This window comes from Sapajus apella, unplaced genomic scaffold, assembly GCF_009761245.1.
Source record: "Sapajus apella isolate SASKATOON/1434 unplaced genomic scaffold, GSC_monkey_1.0 scaffold137, whole genome shotgun sequence".
In the NCBI taxonomy this organism is placed as follows: Eukaryota; Metazoa; Chordata; class Mammalia; order Primates; family Cebidae; genus Sapajus; species Sapajus apella.
Window position 1 is genome coordinate 2,654,606 of NW_022437077.1, and position 13,308 is coordinate 2,667,913.

At 44.1% G+C, this 13,308-nt stretch overlaps 1 protein-coding gene and 1 pseudogene across 5 annotated transcripts in view; one reads left to right on the plus strand and one right to left on the minus strand.

Moving 5' to 3' along the window:
- PKIG (cAMP-dependent protein kinase inhibitor gamma) overlaps positions 1 to 13,048 on the minus strand; it is a 98,028-nt gene extending 84,980 nt beyond the window's left edge. Inside the window, exon 1 of one of the 5 annotated variants that reach the window (XM_032263742.1) lies at positions 12,889 to 13,048. The gene's annotated coding sequence lies outside the window, so the exon portion shown is untranslated. Of the gene's footprint in view, positions 1 to 11,802; positions 11,825 to 12,187; positions 12,207 to 12,466; positions 12,489 to 12,707; positions 12,832 to 12,888 lie in introns of those variants that run through there. The other 4 variants (XM_032263746.1, XM_032263747.1, XM_032263748.1 and 1 more) reach the window with 4 other exon arrangements.
- On the plus strand, positions 993 to 1,833 carry LOC116540258 (annotated as a pseudogene).
- Positions 13,049 to 13,308: the final 260 nt, after the last annotated feature.

Genomic DNA, 13,308 nt, shown 5'->3' on the forward strand with positions numbered 1-13,308 from the left:
GCGACCATTTCTCTGAGTACACTTCTTCAAAATAGTCTGTTGTTCTAACCCCCTTAAGTATACGATACTTATCACACAATAAGTCCCAATTTTTTGGCTTATTCACGGCTGCCGAGCACAGTGGCTCACGCCTATAATCCCAGCACTTTGGTAGGCTGAGGCGGGCAGATCACTTGAGGTCAGGAGTTCGAGACCAGCCTGGCCAACACGGTGAAACCCTGTCTCTACTAAAAATACAAAAATTAGCCGCGGGTGGTGGCACATGTCTGTAATCCTAGATACTCGGAAGGTTGAGGCAGGAGAATCGCTTGAACCCAGGAAGCGGAGGCTGCAATGAGCCGAGATTGTGCCACTGTACTCCAGCCTAGGCGACAGAGCTATAATCCATCTCAAAACAATTTTTAAAAAATATATGGCCACTACATTTAATATGTACCACATATAACATGCAGAGATCAAAATCCAATGAAAGTTAAGCATTATGCACATAAGAATAGAATCATGTTATGTTTAACTGACATTGAAAATCAAGATTAAACCACCAGCTTTTTTTTTTAAGTTTCATTCTGGTGATTAGCAAAAGCATGGAATAGGTAGGTCTGCAAAATCAGGACTGGGAGAAAGGAAGATAACTCACATTAATTAAGTCCCTTCTGGTGGCCAAGCTTTATAATGGTTAACTCTCACACGATCTCATGAGACATTTTACAGATAAGGGAAACTAGACTCAGAGACCTTGCCCAAGGTTACCTTGGTCTTCCTGAAAGCCAAGTTCTTGTTCTTCTCATTATACAACTCTACATTCCTAAGAGTTCCAGCAATTTCTAAGGATTGGCTAACAGAAAACAATGACCTTAAAGCCACAGGAAAGCTACGTAAGTTATTAGCCTCTCTGGAAATATCATTTTCATTTTCAGTTGCTTTCAATCATGGTGTCTTTGACTTTAATAAATTATAAATAAGAAAATAGCTCTTGCTTCCCACCGCCCAAGATGAAAGGAAAGAAGGCCAAGGGGAAGAAGGTGGCTCCGACTCCTGCTGTCCTGAAGCAGCAGGAGGCCAAGAAAGTGGTGAATCCACTATTCGAGAAAAGGCCTAAAAATTTTGGCATTGGAGAAGACATCCAGCCCAAAAGAGACCTCACCCGCTTTGTGAAAATGGCCCCGCTATATCAAGTTGCAGCGGCAGACAGCCATCCTCTATAAGCGGCTGAAAGTGCCTCCTGCAATTAACCAGTTCACACAGGTCCTGGACCGCCAAAGAGCAACCCAGCTGCTTAAGCTGGCCCACAAGTACAGACCGGAGATGAAGCAAGAGAAGCAGCAGAGGCTGTTGGCCCAGGCCGAGAAGAAAGTGGCTGGCAAAGGGGACGTCCCCAGTAAGAGGCAACCTGTCCTTCGAGCAGGAGTCAACACCGTCACCACCTTGGTGGAAAAGAAGAAAGCGCAGCTGGTGGTGATTGCTCATGATGTGGATCCCATTGAGCTCGTTGTCTTCTTGCCTGCCCTATGTCATAAAATGGGAGTCCCTTATTGCATCATCAAGGGGAAGGCAAGACTAGAACGTCTAGTCCGTAGGAAGACCTGCACCACTGTTGCCTTCACACACGCTAACCCGGAAGAGAAAGGTGCTTTGGCTAAGTTGGTGGAAGCTGTCCGCAACAATTACAGATATAAGAAGATCCACCATGACTGGGGAGGCAATGTCCTGGGTCCAAAGTCTGGCTCCCATTGCCAAGCTAGCTAAGGCAAAGACTAAAGAACTTGCCACGAAACTGGGTTAAATGTACACTGTTTCTGTAAATAAAAATAATGCAAATTTTCCTTCAAAAAATAAATAAATAAATAAATAAATAAGAAAATAATAGGCCGGATGTGCTGGCTCATGCCTGTAATCCCAGCACTTTGGTAGGCTGAGGCAGGATCACGAGGTCAGGAATTCAAGACCAGCCTGACCAATACGGTGAAACCCTGTCTCTACTAAAAATACAAAAATTAGCCAAGCGTTGTGGCCTGTGCCTGTAGTCCCAGCTACTCAGGAGTCTGAGGCAGAAGAATCGCTTGAACCCAGGAGGTAGAGGCTGCAGTAACCCAAGATCAGGCCACTGCACTCCTGCCTGGGCAACAGAGCGAGACTCTGTCCTAAAAACAGAAAAAAAAAAAAAAAAGAATGCAACCTTGGCCAGGCATGGTGGCTCACATCTGTAATTCTAGCACTTTGGGAGGCCAAGGAGGGCATATCACCTGAGGTCAGGAGTTGGAGGCCAGCCTGACCAACATGGAAAAACCCTGCCTCTACTAAAAATACAAAATTAGCCAGGCATGGTGGCACATGCCTATAATCCCAGCTACTTGGGAGGTTGAGGCAGGAGAATCGCCTGAACACAGGAGGCGGAGGTCATAGTGAGCCGAGATGGAGCCATTACTTGCATTACAGTCTGGGCAGTAAGAGCAAAACTCTGTCTCAAAAAAAAAAAAGAAAGAAAGAAAGGAAAAGAAATAACCTATACTTGGTCAGGCTGAGGCACATGAATCATCTGAGGTCAAGAGTTCGAGATCAGCCTGACCAACGTGGTGACACCCCATCTCTACTAAAAATATAAAAATTAGTCAGGTGGCAGGCACCTGTAAACCCAGCTACTTGGGAGGCTGAAGTGGGAGGATCACTTGAGTCCGGGAGTTTAAGGTGGCAATAAACTATGGTTGCACCATAGCAACTCCAGCCTGGGTGACAGAAAGAGATCTGGTCTCAAAGACAAAACAAAACCAAACCATGGTCTAGTCTTAAAAGTATACTGACCATGGAGAATCACTTACAAAATAAATCAAAGATGGCCAAGTGTGGTGGCTCATGCCTGTAATCCCACACTTTGGGAGGCTGAGGCAGGTGGATTATCTGAAGTCAGGAGTTCGAGACCAGCCTGGCCAAAATGACAAAACCCCATCTCTACTAGAAATACAAAAGTTAACCAGGTGTGGTGGCAGGCGCCTGTGGTCCCAGCTACTCGGGAGGCTGAGGCAGGAGAATCACTTAAACCTGGGAGACGGAGGTTGCAGTGAGCTGAGATCACGCCACTGCACTCCAGCCTGGGTGACAGAGCAAGACTCCATATCAAGAGAAAATAAAATTAAATTTAAAAATAAATCAAAGTCCGTATTTCCTAGTCCTTCATCGCTGATGTCACTAAATATTCCACTGCTCATGTCCTAAGCCCATCCTGATTAGAAAGGGCAGGAACAAAATTAGGGCTACTCTTCCTACCATCATATGCATAGGAGAACAAGCTCCCTCTACTGTATTCCCATGCCTAGAAGCCAACCAAAGGGCTGAGTTAGTTTCTCCACCCACTCATTCCTGCCCAGTCCTAACTTCCTTCCCCTCTCCAAACAACTAATACTGATGAGCCCCTGCATTCCTTTAACCGTTCCAGTGCTGGTTAGAATCACTTACTCTGCCTCAAGTATAACCAGAGAATCCAAAACATTGGTACAGCCAGGCACCGTGGCTCACCCCTGTGATCCCAGCACTTAGGGAGGCCAAGGTGGGTGGAACACCTGAGGTCAGGAGGTCATGACTAGCCTGGCCAACATGGTGAAATCTTGTCTCTACTAAAAATACCAAAAAAAAGGTCAGGCACGGTAGCTCAGGCCTGTAATCCCAACACTTTGGGAGGCCAAGGCAGGCAGATCACAAGGTCAGCAGTTTGAAAGCAGCCTGGCCAACATGGTGAAACCCTGTCTCTACTAAAAATACACAAATTAGCCAGGCATGGTGTTGGGCACCTGTAATCCCAGCTACTTGGGAGGCTGGGGCAGGAGAATTGCTTTAACCCAGGAGGCGGCAGAGGTTGCAGTGAGCCAACATTATACCATTGCACTCCAACCTGGGCAACAGACTCCATCTCAAACAAAAACAAAAACAAAAAAAACAAAAATGTCAGTACATGTGAAAATCTCTGGAAGGTTTTTCACATTCCTCATGTATCCAGTTCAATTTGAATACCAGGGGATTAATTTGGTCATTAGGGATAATGTAATTAATTTTGCTTACTTGGTAGTCACCCAAGAAAGCCTTTGAAGGAAATTCTAAAATTAATCCATACACTGTATTATTTTATAAATGGATCAATATACTGTATTATAAGTAGCAGGCTTGAACATAAATGAATCTTTGACTGAGAAACTTGCTATAGCACAGGGTGGTTGTTTAAATACTGGAAAAATTAGGCTGGTGCAGTTGGCTCATGCCTGTAATCCCTTCACTTTAGGAGGCCAAGGCAGGCGGATCATCTGAGGTCAGGAGTTTGAGACCAGCCTAGCCAACATGGTGAAACCCCATCTCTACTTAAAAAAAAAAAAAAAAGGCAAAAATTAGCTGGGCATGGTGGCATATGCTGTAATCCCAGCTACTCACGAGGTTGAGGCAGGAGAATCACTTGAACCAAGGAGGCAGAGGTTGCAGTGAGCTGAGATTACACCACTGCACTCCAGCCTGGGCAACAAGAGTGAAACTCCATCTGAAAAAAAATAAATACTGGAAAAATTATATGGCTTGACTAGGACCCCAATAAAAAATATATTTTACATCATGGCTCAGAAATACATAAATGGAGCTGAAACAAAACTTTTACAAGACAAAACTTATTCTTACTCTATATGATGTATCTGAGATGAACTGTGATTTTTTTTTTAATTCTTCTATTTAAAAAAAATGCTAGGCCAGGCATGGTGGCTCACACATATAATGCCAGCAATTTGGGAGGCCAAAGTTGGAGGATCACTTGAGGTCAAGACTTTGAGACCAGCCTGGCCAACATGGTGAAATCCTGTCTCTACTAAAAATACAGAATTATCCAGGCATGGTGGCACATGCCTGTAATCCCAGCTACTTGGGAGGCTGAGGCAGGAGACTCGCTTGAAACCTGAATGTGGTAGTTGCAGTGAGCTGAGATTGCGCCATTGCACTCAAGCCTGGGTGACAGAGCGAGATTTCGTCTTTAAAAAAAAAAAAAAAAAAAAAGCATGCTGTAACCTTTAACCCAAATATTCCTCAATGTACATTAGCCGGCTACTAATGTAGGTTGAGGTTCATTAGCAGGCTACTAATGTAGTTGAGGAATAGCAGTTTGAAACAGGCAGCGCTTCCACTGTGTGGTCTTGCAAATACATAAGCCAACCCAGAAAAGCAATGTTGGGAGAGGCTGATGTTGGACAGAGCATATAGGTTCTGGTTCTTTTTTTTTTTTTTTTTTTTTTGTGCAATGTCACAATCTTGGCTCACTGCAACCTCCATCTTCTGGGTTCAAGCAATTCTCAAGTCTCAGCCTCCTGAGTAGCTGAAACTACAGGCGCACGCCACCACACCCAGCTAATTTTTGTATTTTTAGTAGAGACAGAGTTTCACCACGTTGCTCAGGATGGTCTCAATCTCCTGACCTCGTGATCCACCTACCTTGGCCTCCCAAAGTGCTGGGATTACAGGTGTGAGCCACGGCACCAGGCCTCTGGTTCTTTTTTATTACTGTATTAAGCTGAGCTACTAATTGAGGAATTTTTTCCCCCCAGCAGAGTGGAGCATAGATGACAGTGTGTAAAGGCTTCCTTTAATTAGGAGATAGTGGGATTAAACAGAGCACATGACTTGGCATCAGAAAATGTGAATTCATTTTGCAACCCCTAATATAATAAAATAATGGATTTAGACAGTGATTATTAGCAGGTGCTAAAGCCATTCCGTGAAAGACTGATGGGAGACTTTAAACAGCTGGATCATGCTATCAACACCTGAACCCCATGATCAATCTTACTATCACACAAAGAGCTAACCAGACATCACTCTCATGTCTCCCGACATAATGCAATAGGCTATGCACAGCATCACCTATAAGGTACAGTGGATAAAAGACATAAAAGAAATAAACATACTAAAGGCATGTTGGCTCTACTAAAAATACTTAGGAATTACTACTATTTATTTTCCTAGGTATAATAATGATATTGTGACTACATGGGGGGAAAGGAGGAAGAAAAAATCCTCTTCTCTTAGAAGTGCATATTGAAGTACAGTATTCATGGATGAAATATGATGCCTAAGATTTGCTTTATGATCATTTAAGGTGGGGTGGAAGCGGGCAGTATAGACGAAATAAAAGTGACCATATGTTGGTAACTGTTAAAGCTGAGCATATTAGGCGTCTTTTATTATCCTTTGTTCTTTTTTATATGTCTAAAATTTTCCATAACAAAAGGCTAAAACATAAGAAGAAAATAAAACCTGGATTCGAACTCCAGGACTTATTAGATATAGAATCTGAGAGGGGTCTGTCGCATCCTCTGATCTTCAATTTTCTTATTTGAAAATGGGAATGATAATCCCTACCCTACAGAATTGTAAGGAGAACTAAAATGAGACCATGGATTTGCATCTTTTGGAAATCCAGCTCTTGTAAACTGCAGAGCTATTTACAAATGTTAGCACAACAGTTAGCTCCCTCTGTCTGTAACGCTCTGAAGTAGAGAGAGGCTACAGGTTTGTGGGAGTAGAGCTAAGCGATGGGCTGAATCCATCTGGACCCTAAAAATTTTCATTTTGTAAGAGTTCCTTAATATGACACTGTGTACTTTATATTTTCTCTCAAAAGGAGATTGTCAGAATTTTCAATAAAATGTGAAAAATTTTAAGTTTTAAAATTTTGACAGAATTCTAAACATTCTGTTAAATGACATTCTCTACTTTGAATTCTTTTTGTTTCTTGTTTACTTTCCCAATTATTCATATTTCTCCTACTAAAGTTAGAAAGTATATTTACAGAATGTTGGGTGCAGTGGCTCATGCCTATAATCCGAGCACTTTTGGTAGGCCAAGATGGGTGGATCACCTGAGGTCAGGAGGTCGAGACTAGCCTGACCAACACGGTAAAACCCCGCCTCTACTAAAAATGCAAAAAAAAAAAAAAAAAATTAAAATTAAAATTAAATAGCCAGCATGGTGGCGCTACTTGGGAAGCTGAGGCAGGAGAATTGCTTGAACCCTGAAGGTGGAGGCTGCAGTGAACTGAGATTGGAGCCATTGCATTCCAGCCTGAGTGAAAGAGTGAGACTCCGTCTCTAAATAAATAAATAACGTTGTATATTTACTGGAGACCGTGTTATTGAGATAAAACTGAACACAGGCAGGGCACTGTAATACCAGGCTCATTCCTGTAATACCAGCACTTTGGGAGCCCGAAGAGAGCAGATCACTTGAGGTTGAGTTCAAGACTAGCCTGGCCAACGTGGTGAAACCCCATCTCTACAAAAACACAAAAATTAGCTGTGCATAATGGCGGGTGCCTGTAATCCCAGCTGCTCGAGGGGCTGAGGCAGGAGAATCGCTTGAACCCAGGATGTGGAGGTTGCAGTGAACCGAGATCATGCCATTGCAACAAAAACAAAAACGAAACAAAACAAAAAAGCCGGACACAATTAGGCATCAATGTATTCTAAATAAAACTTTGTTTAAAATATTCCAGGTGCTTTTAGGAGAATAATATGTGTAATTCAGTACTAAAGGTTCATCTCAAATAAAAGGAAATTAATAGAAGTTCCAGTACAAGCAACACAAAGGGATATTTGGCACTATCAGTGTAATCTCTCTATGTGCAAATCAGATCAAGTCATTTAACTTCCTTTCAATGGTTTCTCTGTACCTCCTAGAAGTCCAAACTGCTAAACAAAGGCTTGGGTGGCTCTCCAGCCTTATTTCCTCCCTCTTCCCCTAGTCAAAGCCCCACCAGGACTGATAGCCCTTCCAACCACAGGCCAAGAAGCCTTCATCTTCCACTCCTCTCTCCCTTACGTCTCAGTAGTCAAGTCCTGTTGATTCCCCTTCTGAAATGTCTGTCATATCTGTCCTCTCCTTTCCTTCTTGCTGCCACTGCTGTTTTTTACCCTTATTTCCCCAGAACCCTAAACAAGATACTTCCTGATTTTTTTTCTGATTATGAAAGCAATTCATGCTCATAAAAAAGGAAAATTAAGGAAAATGAGGAAGAGAATAAAAGTTTTCGCATGATCTCATAAACAGCTTACCTTTCTAGTACACCTAGGTTTCATTGCAGTATTATTCACAATAGCCAAAAGATGGAATCAACTCAAAGTGACCATCAATGAATGGATAAACAAAGTGTGGTATAAACATACAATAGAATATATTCAGCCTTATAAAAAGAATGAAATTCTGACACATGCTACACAATAAGGATGAACCTTGAGGACACTATGCTAGTGAAATAAGCCCATCACAAAAAGACAAATAACGTAATATTCCACTAACACTGGGAGGCCGAGGTGGGTGGATCACGAGGTCAATAGATCGAGACCATCCTGGTCAACATGGTGAAACCCCGTCTCTACTAAAAGTACAAAAAATTAGCTGGGCATGGTGGCGCGTGCCTGTAATCCCAGCTACGCAGGAGGCTGAGGCAGGAGAATTGCCTGAACCCAGGAGGCGGAGGTTGCGGTGAGCCGAGATCGCGCCATTGCACTCCAGCCTGGGTAACATGAGTGAAACTCCATCTCAAAAAAAAAAAAAAAAGATTCCACTAACACGAGGCATCTAGAGTAACCAAACACATAGAAAACAAAAGTAGAATGGGCACCGCCAAGCACTGGTGGGAGGGGGAAATAGGGAGCTAAACCTATTAAAGGTATAGTTTGACTTTTGCACTTTTACAAGATGAAAAAGTTGTGCAGATTTGTTGCACAGCATGAATAAATACTACAAAACTGTATACTTAAAAATAGTTAAGGCCGGGCGCAGTGGCTCAAGCCTGTAATCCCAGCACTGTGGGAGGCCGAGGCGGGTGGATCACAAAGTCAAGAGATCGAGACCATCCTGGTCAACATGGTGAAACCCCGTCTCTACTAAAAATACAAAAAAATTAGCTGGGCATGGTGGCGCGTGCCTGTAATCCCAGCTACTCAGGAGGCTGGGGCAGGAGAATTGCCTGAACCCAGGAGGTGGAGGTTGCGGTGAGCCGAGATCGCGCCATTGCACTCCAGCCTGGGTAACAAGAGTGAAACTCCGTCTCAAAAAAAAAAAGTTAAGATGGTAAATTTTCTCACAATTAAAGATTTAACATTTTTTAAAAGATGTTTTTAGTATTTCCATTTTTATTATAAATATGCATATATTTTTTAAAAACTGGAACATACTGTACTATAATCTGCTTTTTACACCTAACCATATGATGTAATGTAAACATCCTTCTAATACATATAGCTCCCACCTAATTGTCTTTTCCTTTTCTTGAGACGGAGTTTCACTCTTGTTGCCCAGGCTGGAATGCAAAGGTGCAATCTTGGCTCACTGCAATCTCTGCCTCGCAGGTTGAAGAGATTCTCCTGCCTCAGCTTTCTGAGTAGCTAGGACTACAGGCGTGCACCACTACACCTGGCTACTTTTTGTATTTTTAGCAGAGACGGGGTTTCACCATGTTGACCAGGCTAGTCTCCTGACCTCAGACGATCCGCCCACCTTGGCCTCCCAAGGTGCTGGGATTACAGGTGCGAGCCACTGCACTGGGCTAATTTTTCAATTTTGTAAAAACATGATACTCATTATCTCATGATGACTTATGATAGACACCTGTTTTTTTAACCTATCCCTTCTCTAGTAACAGTACTCTGATACTCCCATGGGAAAACTACTTTATCTTACTCATTCTGTCTTCCCACCCCCATGCCCAGTCAACTCTTACTCTGTATGGCTGGGCAGGGTACATGTATTTTTAAGTTTATTACTAAGCATTTATTTTTCATGTTGCTATTGTCAGTGCTCCTATTTTTTCTATTGTTGTTTGCATAAAGCTATTACTTTTTGTCTATAACTGCTGCTCATTCTCCTGCTGAGGCAGAAGAATCGCTTGAACCTGGGAGGCAGAGGTTGAAGTGATGCCAAGATTGTGCCACTGCACTCCAGCCTGGGCGACACAGTGAGACTTCGTCTCAAAAAAAGAATGGTGCATGGGGTCAGGCACAGTGGCATTTCAGCCTGAGGGACAGAGTGAGACTTCGTCTCTAAATAAATAAATAAATAAAATATATGTACAGGAGACTGTTATTGAGATAAAACTGAACATAAGCAGGGCACAGTGGCTCATTCCTGTAATCCTAGCACTTTGCGAGGCCGACACAGGTGGGTCACTTGAGGCTGGGAGTTCGAGACCACCCTGGCCAACACGGCAAAACCCCGTCTCTACTAAAAATACAAAAATTAGCTGGGCGTGGTGGCTCACACCTGTATTCCCAGCTACTTGAGGAGGGGCTGAGGCAGGGGGATCGCTTGAGCACAGGAGGCAAAAGCTGCAGTGAGCCAAGACTGCACCTCTGCACTCCAGCATGGGCTATAGAGTGATACCCTGTATCAAAAAAAAAGAAAAGAAAAAAAGAAAAAGAATGGTGCCTGAAAAATACTTAACACAATACTAGTTCAATAAATGCCTGCTATCTACTGATAATGAAAATTGTGACTTTCCTTCCACACTTACACCTTTTATTTATTTTTGCTGTATTACACTGGTGCACTCCTTTCAGGAATTACCTGGCTTCCTACATCTCCAAGAAGTAACAGGCATAAGACTCCTACTGAAGGATCTGTGCTGTGGAGCTCCTCCACTCCCACCTTCTCAGGAAAGTCATACTATCAATTCTCCCCTTCATATCCTGTATCTTCTCAGCCTTTCCCTCTCAACTGGCTCCTTGCCAACAGCATTTAATCTCTCTCATGCTCAAAAAACCTTCACCTTATTTCCCAATCGCTCCCAGCCTTCTCTCCACCTCCCTTCGCAGCCAAACTTCTTTGAGCTGCCTACACTTTGTCTTTCTCACATCCCACTCTTATCCCATCCCACTGATATATTATATTGAACCGCTGAAAGCTGCTGATATTATAGATTCCGCCCAACCATTTCACCAAATCTGCTCAATGAGGTTCCAACTGACCTCCATATTTATTTACCCAAAAGGACACAATTTAATTTTTAACTTATATTACTTGACATCTCAGCAACATCTAGAAAGGCCAATCCCTTCCTTTGGCGTTCATTACTATACTTTGCTGGTTTTTCTCCCGTTCCTGATTCTCTAGCCATTTCTTTTAGTGTAGCCTAAGGGAATGGCTCTTTCTTCCAAGAGTATGCAATGCAGTAGCCCTGAATAAACTCAGCCTTTCTTTTTTTTTTTTTTTTTTAACCTCTCTGGATGGATCTCTTTCAATATTCATCTTTTAAGTTGCCATCGTAGTGGACGGCTTTTGGCTCCACAAATGTACTTTTGAATATGTTTGGAATATCCCCACCACAGCTAACTCAGACTATTCCCTCCATTTTATCAAAACCCTACCTGAATCTCTAAACTACGACAGATTGACATTAACATGCAACCCCTTTCACAATTATCATCACAATTATAATCCCTTGTTTGATACATATTTTCTTCACCAATCTGTGATCTTTGAGGCCAGGGACCTGCTTCCTTATTACTTACACAGTGCCTTGTACATAGAAGATGCTCATTAAATATTTTTTGAATTAGCCAAGCGCAGTGGTGTGCACCTGCAGTCCCAACTACTTGGGAGGCTGAGACAGGAGGACCACTTGAGCCCAGGAATCTGAGACCGGCCTGAGCAACATACCGAGACCTCAACTCAAAAATAAATACATACACACACAGTCACACATACACATATATGAATCACCACATAGGAATGCCTGCAAAGTGAAAAACAGATGGGAGGAATGATAACAGAGAACAAAAAACTGACCTTTCTGAAACCACACCTCTAATCAAAAACACACACCATCTGCTTAAAATCCTCTGATGGTTTCCTCGTGCCCCCAAGACAAAGCCCAAACTCCTCCACACTTACAAAGACAGCCTTTCAGGAGGAGCACCTGCTTGCCTCTCAAACGCCATCTAGCCAGACTTCACCCAGCTCACATAATCTGCTCTCCAGCTAGCCTGAAATCCTCGGAGACTCCCAAAAAGTCTGCACTCTCTCCCCAGGGCTTTGCACACTCTGCTTTCTCTGCCTACAGCAAGGTGCACTCCACCAGCCTCATCTGGACAACACAAAATGAGCCTTCATGTCTCATTTTGGAAGTAACCTTCTTTTGGCGTCTCTCTCTGACCATCCACGCTAACCTCACCACCAGAAATCCAGTTTTCTCCGTGCATTCACAGCCCTCTGTATATCCGAAATCATAACTGGAATCACTGTGAATTCTTGTGTACGCGTCTGTCTCCTCCGGAAGATTGTAGAGTACCCTCAGGCCAAGATGTCTCTCGTTCACTTTTTTACCCCGGCAATCAGCCCTGGCCCTGGCTCACAATAAATGCTCAGTGATGGTCCTCCTTGTAGTAGTAGTAATAAAAAAAGCTCCCACGTATTGAGGACTTACCTCCGCGAATTTGAAATATATATTTACCTTGTAATAACGTCATAAGACAGGTGCTACCATGCCCATTTTGCAGACAATAAAACTGACGCACAAAGAAGTCAATCCCCTCTGGCCCCAGAACAGTCGCACACACATACAGGTTTCTGCACAGTCTTGAGTTATTCCCCAACCCCCAAATAAAAAGGAATTTTTTTTTTTTTTTAAGAAACTTTGGCATGAGGTCGACCAATGGCTACATATATAATAAACAGCTGAAAGCGGACTCTACCTGAACACTGGACGGGGTTAAAGGACGTGGGGGGCGCCGACCCCCGACCGGCTGAGGGACTGAGGTCGGGCCGCAGCCTCCCTTCTCGGGTCTCCCGCGACCCAGCCCCTCGACCCCTGCGACGAGTCGACGCCAGGCCCAGGGCGTTGGGGTCGCGACCCGCCCTCCAGCTCCTGCTCACCTGCGGTCTCGCCGCCTCACCTAGCCGGGGCCGCCGGCCCGCAGCGCCTCCCCGGGGCAGCCTGGCGCCCGCAAACCGCAGCGAAGCCCGTTGCCTTGGCGACCCGAGCTGCCGAAATCCCGCGGCGCTCGCGCTACGGCGGCTCGGATGGGACCAGGACGGTTCGCGTCCCCTTCCGCAGCCGCGGAGTGGGCAAAGGAGGGAAGAAGTGGGAGTCGCAGGGCAGAGCAGTGAGGTAGGGTTGGAACTTGGGCTGGAGAAGATAGGGAAAGGGGGACAGTGAGACCAGGGGGAAGTCTTGGGCCTCGGATGGCGCTTGTGCCTCAGTTTATCTCTCTGTAACCTCAGATGGGGACCCTGTAAGGAGGAGACGGGGTCTCAGGCGGTGGCTTGCTAGACTGGGCTTTTGTTTGTTGGTTT